Genomic DNA, 6,334 nt, shown 5'->3' with positions numbered 1-6,334 from the left:
GTTCTATTTACATGACACATGGAAAACATTCCAATACTACCATATTACATTTTAGAACTTGTACATGTGACAAGTCAGTTTTCTTCAGCACTATTAAAAACTTACAAAAAGTATTGAGTATTTTACTGGCAAGTAAGCAAACATTTTTTAATATTAAATTTTATTAACATCTATAGTTTATAAAAACAAACAAGCATAAAAATTAAAGGGAGAGAGCAGACACAGCTCTGAAATATATTCAATGTCAGGCGGAGGGTAGATAGCATAATGGTTATGCAAACAGACTCTCATGCCTGAGACTCCAAAGTCCCAGTTTCAATCTCCTGCACCACCATAAACCAGAGCAGAACAGTGCTCTGGTAAAAAAAAAAAAAGAAAAAAAGAAAGGAAGGAAGGAAGGAAGACAGACAGACAGACAGAAAGAAAGAAAGAAATATATTCAAAAAAGAAAGAAAGAAAGAAAGAAAGAGAAAGAAAGAAAGAAAGAAAGAAATATATTCAATGTCAGGGCCAGGCAGTGGCACACCTGGTTAAGTGTGCACACTACAGTGTGCAAGACCCAGGTTCAAGCCCCTGGTCCACACCTGCAGGGGAAAAGCTTCATGACTAGTGAAGCAAGGCTGCAGGTGTCTCTCTGTCTCTCTCTGAATCTATCTCCTCTCCCTCTCAATTTCTCTCTGTCTCTACCCAATAATAAATAAACAAAAATTAAAAAAAGAATTATATTCAATGTCTTTAAATTCCCCTGGAACCTTTTTTAACTAGGGGATTCGTGGTTTACAGTAAATACAAATGTTGGTACATGTGAAAATTTATGTTTTCTACAAAACATTTTTAAAATTTTATTAGTAACTTAGTATTGATTTAAAAAATTATAAGATAACAGGGGTATAATTCCATACTGTTTCCACAACCAGAGTTTCGCATCCCAATTCTCTTGTCTGGAGGCTACAATAATTCTCCCAAGGATATATATATATATATATATATATATATATATATATATATATATATATATCCATTTCTTACATGGTCCCACCTTCTCTTTCTTTCTAAGTCACACTTGTACCTATTACCAGTTCTGAATGTCCTTCCTCTTTTTCTGTTCACTCAATGGGTCCTTATGGACTTGTAGTTCAGAGACCTCTGGTCATCTTTTCCCTATCATTTCTCCCCCTTTGGGGGTATGGGCCAAAATTACTTTTGGGGTACCGAAGGTGAGAGTTCTAGCTTCTGTAATTGCTTCTCAATTGGATATGAGCATTGGCAGGTTGAACCATACCATCAGCCTGTTCCTATCTTTCCCTAGTTGGGTACGGGTCTGGAGAGGTGAGGTTTCAGGATATATTGGTGATATTGTCTACCTAGGGAAGTCAGAATGGAATCATGGTTGCATCTGCAACTTGTTGGCTAACACATGATAAGATATAAAACAGGACAAAATGATTAATGATCAAGAACCAAAAAGTAGGAACAAAGCACATGAGAATAAGGATCTGAGAGTGGAAAGAAGTGAGGAAATCAATTTCAGGTATGTTCCTAGGGAACTATGACTTTCATAGGACAAAAATATTGTCTGCAGAGATGATGTTTTACCCTTTTATGTTTTTATTTGGAAGATGAAATTCTTACCATTAACCTAACTCAAGTAATTGAAGATTCAGTTCCTTATAGAATTTTTGGAAGTGTCATCATCTCCCTTGTGATAAGAGAAAGAAATATACATTTTGGATTTTTAAGACTTTAGACCTGCAGAGGCCCAGCCTGACAGTGTCACACCTACCTGGTTGAGCAAATATGTTATGATACCCAAAGACCCAGGTTTAAGCCCCTGGTAGACTCATCATGTAGGCATAAAGCAAAGCAAAATAAAACCAGAATCAAAGAAACAAACATATCAGAAAACCTGCAGGTGTTGAGAAATCATATATTTTCCTTGTGGAAATTTATTTGTCTTTTCTTGATACCCTATAGACTGAAAGTGAAAACACTAGAAAGATGTAAATCATAGTAGGTTAAAATTTATATTTTATTTATTTTTACTTTTTAAAATTATCTTTATTTATTTATTGGATAGAGACAGCCAGAAACCAACAAGGAAGGGGGTGATAGGTAGAGAGACAGGACACCTGCATCCCTGATTCACCACTTGCAAAGCTTTCCCCTTATAGGTGGAGACTGGAGGCTAAAAGCCAAGTCTTTGCACATTGTAACACATGCACTCAATCATGAGCGCCACCACCTGGCTCCAGTAGGTTAGTATTTTTTTAATTATTATTTATTTCCCTTTTGTTCCCCTTGTTGTTTTATTGTTGTTAATATCGTCATTGTTGCACAGGATAGAGAGAAATGGAGAGAGGAGGGAAAGACAGAGAGGGGCAGAGAAAGACACCTGCAGACTTGCTTCACTGCCTGTGAAGTGACTCCCCTGTAGGTGGGGAACCAGGACTGGAACCTGGATCCTTAAGCTGGTCCTTGCGCTTCATGCCACGTGTGCTTAACCTGTTGCTACCGCAGGACTCCCTATTTATTTATTTATTTATTTATTTATCCCCTTTTGCTGCACTTGTTGTCTTTTTTTTATTTTTATTTTTTTTATTTTTAAATTTTTTATTTAAGAAAGGATTAGTGAACAAAAGCATAAGGTAGGAGGGGTACAACTCCACACAATTCCCACCACCCAATCCCCATAACCCACCCACTCCCATGGTAGCTTTCCCATTCTCTATCCCTCTGGGAGCATGGACCCAGGGTCGTTGAGGGTTGCAGAAGGTAGAAGGTCTGGCTTCTGTAATTGCTTCCCCGCTGAACATGGGCGTTGACTGGTCGGTCCATACCCCCAGTCTGCCTCTCTCTTTCCCTAGTAGGGTGTGTCTCTGGGGAAGCTGAGCTCTAGGACACATTGGTGGGGTCTTCAATCCAGGGAAGCCTAGCCAGCATCCTGGTGGCATCTGGAACCTGGTGATTGAAAAGAGAGTTAACATATGAAGCCAAACAATTTGTTGAGCAATCATGGATCCCAAGCTTGGAATAGTGGAGAGGAAGTGTTAGGGAGGTACTCACTGCAAACTCTAGTGTAATCCTGCTTTCAGGTATATATTTTGCAGTAGTTTATGGATACGTGTGCACATAAGCTCTCTCTCACAGAAACTGGTGTATATCTAGGTTATGGGACTTTGTTAGAAAGTGAACTATTAAAATTAGAAAATTAGAGTGTACTATTAAAGGAAAGGTCTCACCCGAGTAATGAAGCTGAAGGGTTGTCATTCCACACGTGAAGTCTCTGGATACAGTCTGAGGTGAAGCATGTTGAGATGGCAATCGTTGCTTTGGTTAGGTTGTGATCGGCGGATGCAATATTATTTGGTTTGGATTGGGAGATGCATACGGGAAAGTGGGCCCTATCCAAGGGTGCCAGGACTGGGGGAAGTAGGGGCTCTATAGTGAAGATGTGAGGTTCCTGCTGTCTTAGGGTTCAAAAAGACAATCAGTAGTTAATATTTTTATCACATTATTTGTTAATTGGGTTAACTTCGAAAAGTCCCTTTGTTATGGTTTGCTGTACAGTACCCAGTATCTTGTATATAGCTGTGCTATTGGAAGCTTCTAATCTACTTGGTCTAGGCTTTTGAGAGAGTCCGCATATCAAATACGTAGCCTATATATTAAAAAGATTCAGTTTGTCTTTTGAGAAACTTTGAGACATACAATTGATTTCCCCCTCTCATATTAATTAACTACTGATTTATATGTCTACATTTTGCTAGGAGTGTACATAAACACCATTCCCACCACCAAAGGACTGTGACCCATCCCTCCCGCCCACTCCCACTCCCCACTGGCCCAGGAAGCTACATGTCTACCCCTCACCACTGGGTTTTTATTTTGGTGCCCTACTTACAATTTGATCAGGTCCTGCTTTTAGTTTCCCTTTCAGATCTTCTTACTCAACTTCTGTTGATGAGTGGGATCATCCCATACTCATCTTTATCTTTCTGACTTAGTTCACTTAACATAATTCCTTCTAGCTCTGTCCAAGATGGGTCAGAGAAGGTGGGTTCATTGTTCTTGATAGCTGCATAGTATTCCATTGTGTATATATACCACAGCTTTCTCAGCCACTCATCTGTTGTTGGGCACCTGGGTTGCTTCCAGGTTTTAGCTATTATGAATTGTGCTGCTATGGACATAGGAGTACACACCTCTTTTTGGTTGGGTGTTATGGAGTCCTTGGGGTATAACCCCAGGAGAGGAATTATTGGGTCATATGGAAGGTCCATGTCTAGCCTTCTGAGAGTTTTCCAGACTGCTCTCCACAGAGGCTGTACCAATTTACATTCCCACCAGCAATGTAAAAGGGTTCCTCTGTCCCCACATCCTCTCCAGCATTTGTTGCTGCTGTCCTTTTTGATGGATGCCATTCTTACAGGAGTGAGGTGGTATCTTAGTGTTGTCTTAATTTGCATTTCTCTGACAATCAGTGACCTAGAGCAGTTTTTCATATGTTTGTTAGCCTTTTGGATCTCCTCTGTGGTGAATGTTTTGTTCATTTCCTCTGCCCATTTTTGGATGGGGTCATTTGCTTTTTTGCGGCTAAGTTTGCTGAGCTCTTTATATATTTTGGTGATTAGTTTCTTGTCTGATGTCTGGCATGTGAAGATCTTCTCCCATTCTGTGAGGGGTCTCTCTGTTTGTTTAATAGTTTCTTTGGATGTGCAGAAGCTTTTCAATTTGATGTAGTCCCATTGGTTTGTTTCTGCTTTGGTCTTCCTTGCAATTGGGTTTGATTCATCAAAGATGTCCTTGAGGTGTATGTGGGAAAGTGTTTTACCAATGTTTTCCTCTAAGTATTTGATTGTTTCTGGTCTGATATCTAGGTCTTTGATCCATTTGGAGTTGATTTTTGTTTCTGGTGAGATAAAGTGGTTCAATTTCATTCTTCTGCATGTTTCAACCCAGTTTTCCCAGCACCATTTATTGAAGAGAGCCTCCTTTTTCCATTTAATATTTTGGGCCCCCTTATCAAAGATTAGATGCCCATAGGTGTTGGGATTTACTTCTGGGCTTTCAATTCTGTTCCACTGGTCTGTGTGCCTATTTTTGTTCCAGTACCATGCTGTTTTGATGATGATGGCTTTATAATATAGTTTAAGGTCTGGGAGTGTGATGCCTCCATTTCTGCTTCTTTTCCTTAAGATGGTTTTGGCAATTCTAGGTGTTTTCAGGTTCCAGATAAATGATTGTAGTGTTTGTTCTATTCTCTTAAAGAAGCCTGGTGGAACTTTGATGGGTATTGCATTAAATTTGTCTATGGCTCTGGGGAGAATATTCATTTTGATGATATTTATTCTTCCAATCCATGAGCATGGGATATCTTTCCATTTCTTGGTATCAGTTTCTATCTCCTTGAGTAGCGACTCATAGTTTTCAGCATACAAGTCTTTCACTTCTTTGGTCAACTTTATTCCTAGGTATTTGATTGATTTTGCTGAAACAGTAAATGGGAGTGATTTCTGGATGTCTTCTTCTTCAGATTTAGTGTTTGCATAAAGAAATGCCACTGATTTTTGTACATTGATTTTGTAGCCTGATACCTTGCTATATTGCCTAACAACTTCCAGTAATTTTCTACTGGATTCTTTAGGTCTTTCTATGTATACTATCATATCATCTGCAAATAGTGAGAGCTTGACTTCTTCCCTTCCAATCTGTATCCCTTTGATTTCTTTCTCTTGCCTGATAGCTATGGCAAGAACTTCCAATACTATGTTGAAGAGTAACGGTGACAGTGGACAGCCCTGTCTAGTCCCCGATCTGAGGGGGAATGCTTTCAGCTTCTGTCCATTGAGTATGATGTTGGCTGTAGGTTTGCTATATATAGACTCCACTATCTTGAGGAATTTAAAATATGGAACGCTTCACGAATTTGCGTGTCATCCTTGCGCAGGGGCCATGCTAATCTTCTCTGTATCGTTCCAATTTTAGTATATGTGCTGCCGAAGCGAGCACCCTTGTTGTCTTTTTATTGTTGTTATAGTTATTATTGTTGTTGTTATTGATGTCGTCATTGTTGGATAGGACAGAGAGTAATGGAGAGAGGAGGGCAAGACAGAAAGAGGGAGAGAAAGACACCTGCAGACTTGCTTCACTGCCTGTGAAGTGACTTCCTTGCAGGTGGGGAGCCAGAGGCTTGAACCAGTATCCTTTTGCCAGTCCTTGCGCTTTGCCATGTGCGCTTAACCCGCTGTGCTACCACCTGACTCCCCCGACTCCCTCTTTTTATTTTTAAGTTTTATTTATAAAATAGAAATGTTGACAAGACTATAGGTTAAGA

The 6,334-nt window shown here is 39.5% G+C and overlaps 1 non-coding gene across 1 annotated transcript; it reads right to left on the bottom strand.

Annotated features, from left to right (window-relative positions):
* Nucleotides 1–5,902: 5,902 nt before the first annotated feature.
* Nucleotides 5,903–6,009, bottom strand: LOC132535986 (U6 spliceosomal RNA). Its single transcript, XR_009547687.1, has one exon. It is a non-coding gene; the product is annotated as a U6 spliceosomal RNA (small nuclear RNA).
* Nucleotides 6,010–6,334: the final 325 nt, after the last annotated feature.

This window comes from Erinaceus europaeus, chromosome X, assembly GCF_950295315.1.
Source record: "Erinaceus europaeus chromosome X, mEriEur2.1, whole genome shotgun sequence".
Lineage (NCBI taxonomy): Eukaryota > Metazoa > Chordata > Mammalia > Eulipotyphla > Erinaceidae > Erinaceus > Erinaceus europaeus.
Note: the sequence above shows the minus strand (reverse complement) of the source record. Positions and strands in the feature narration are given on the sequence as shown.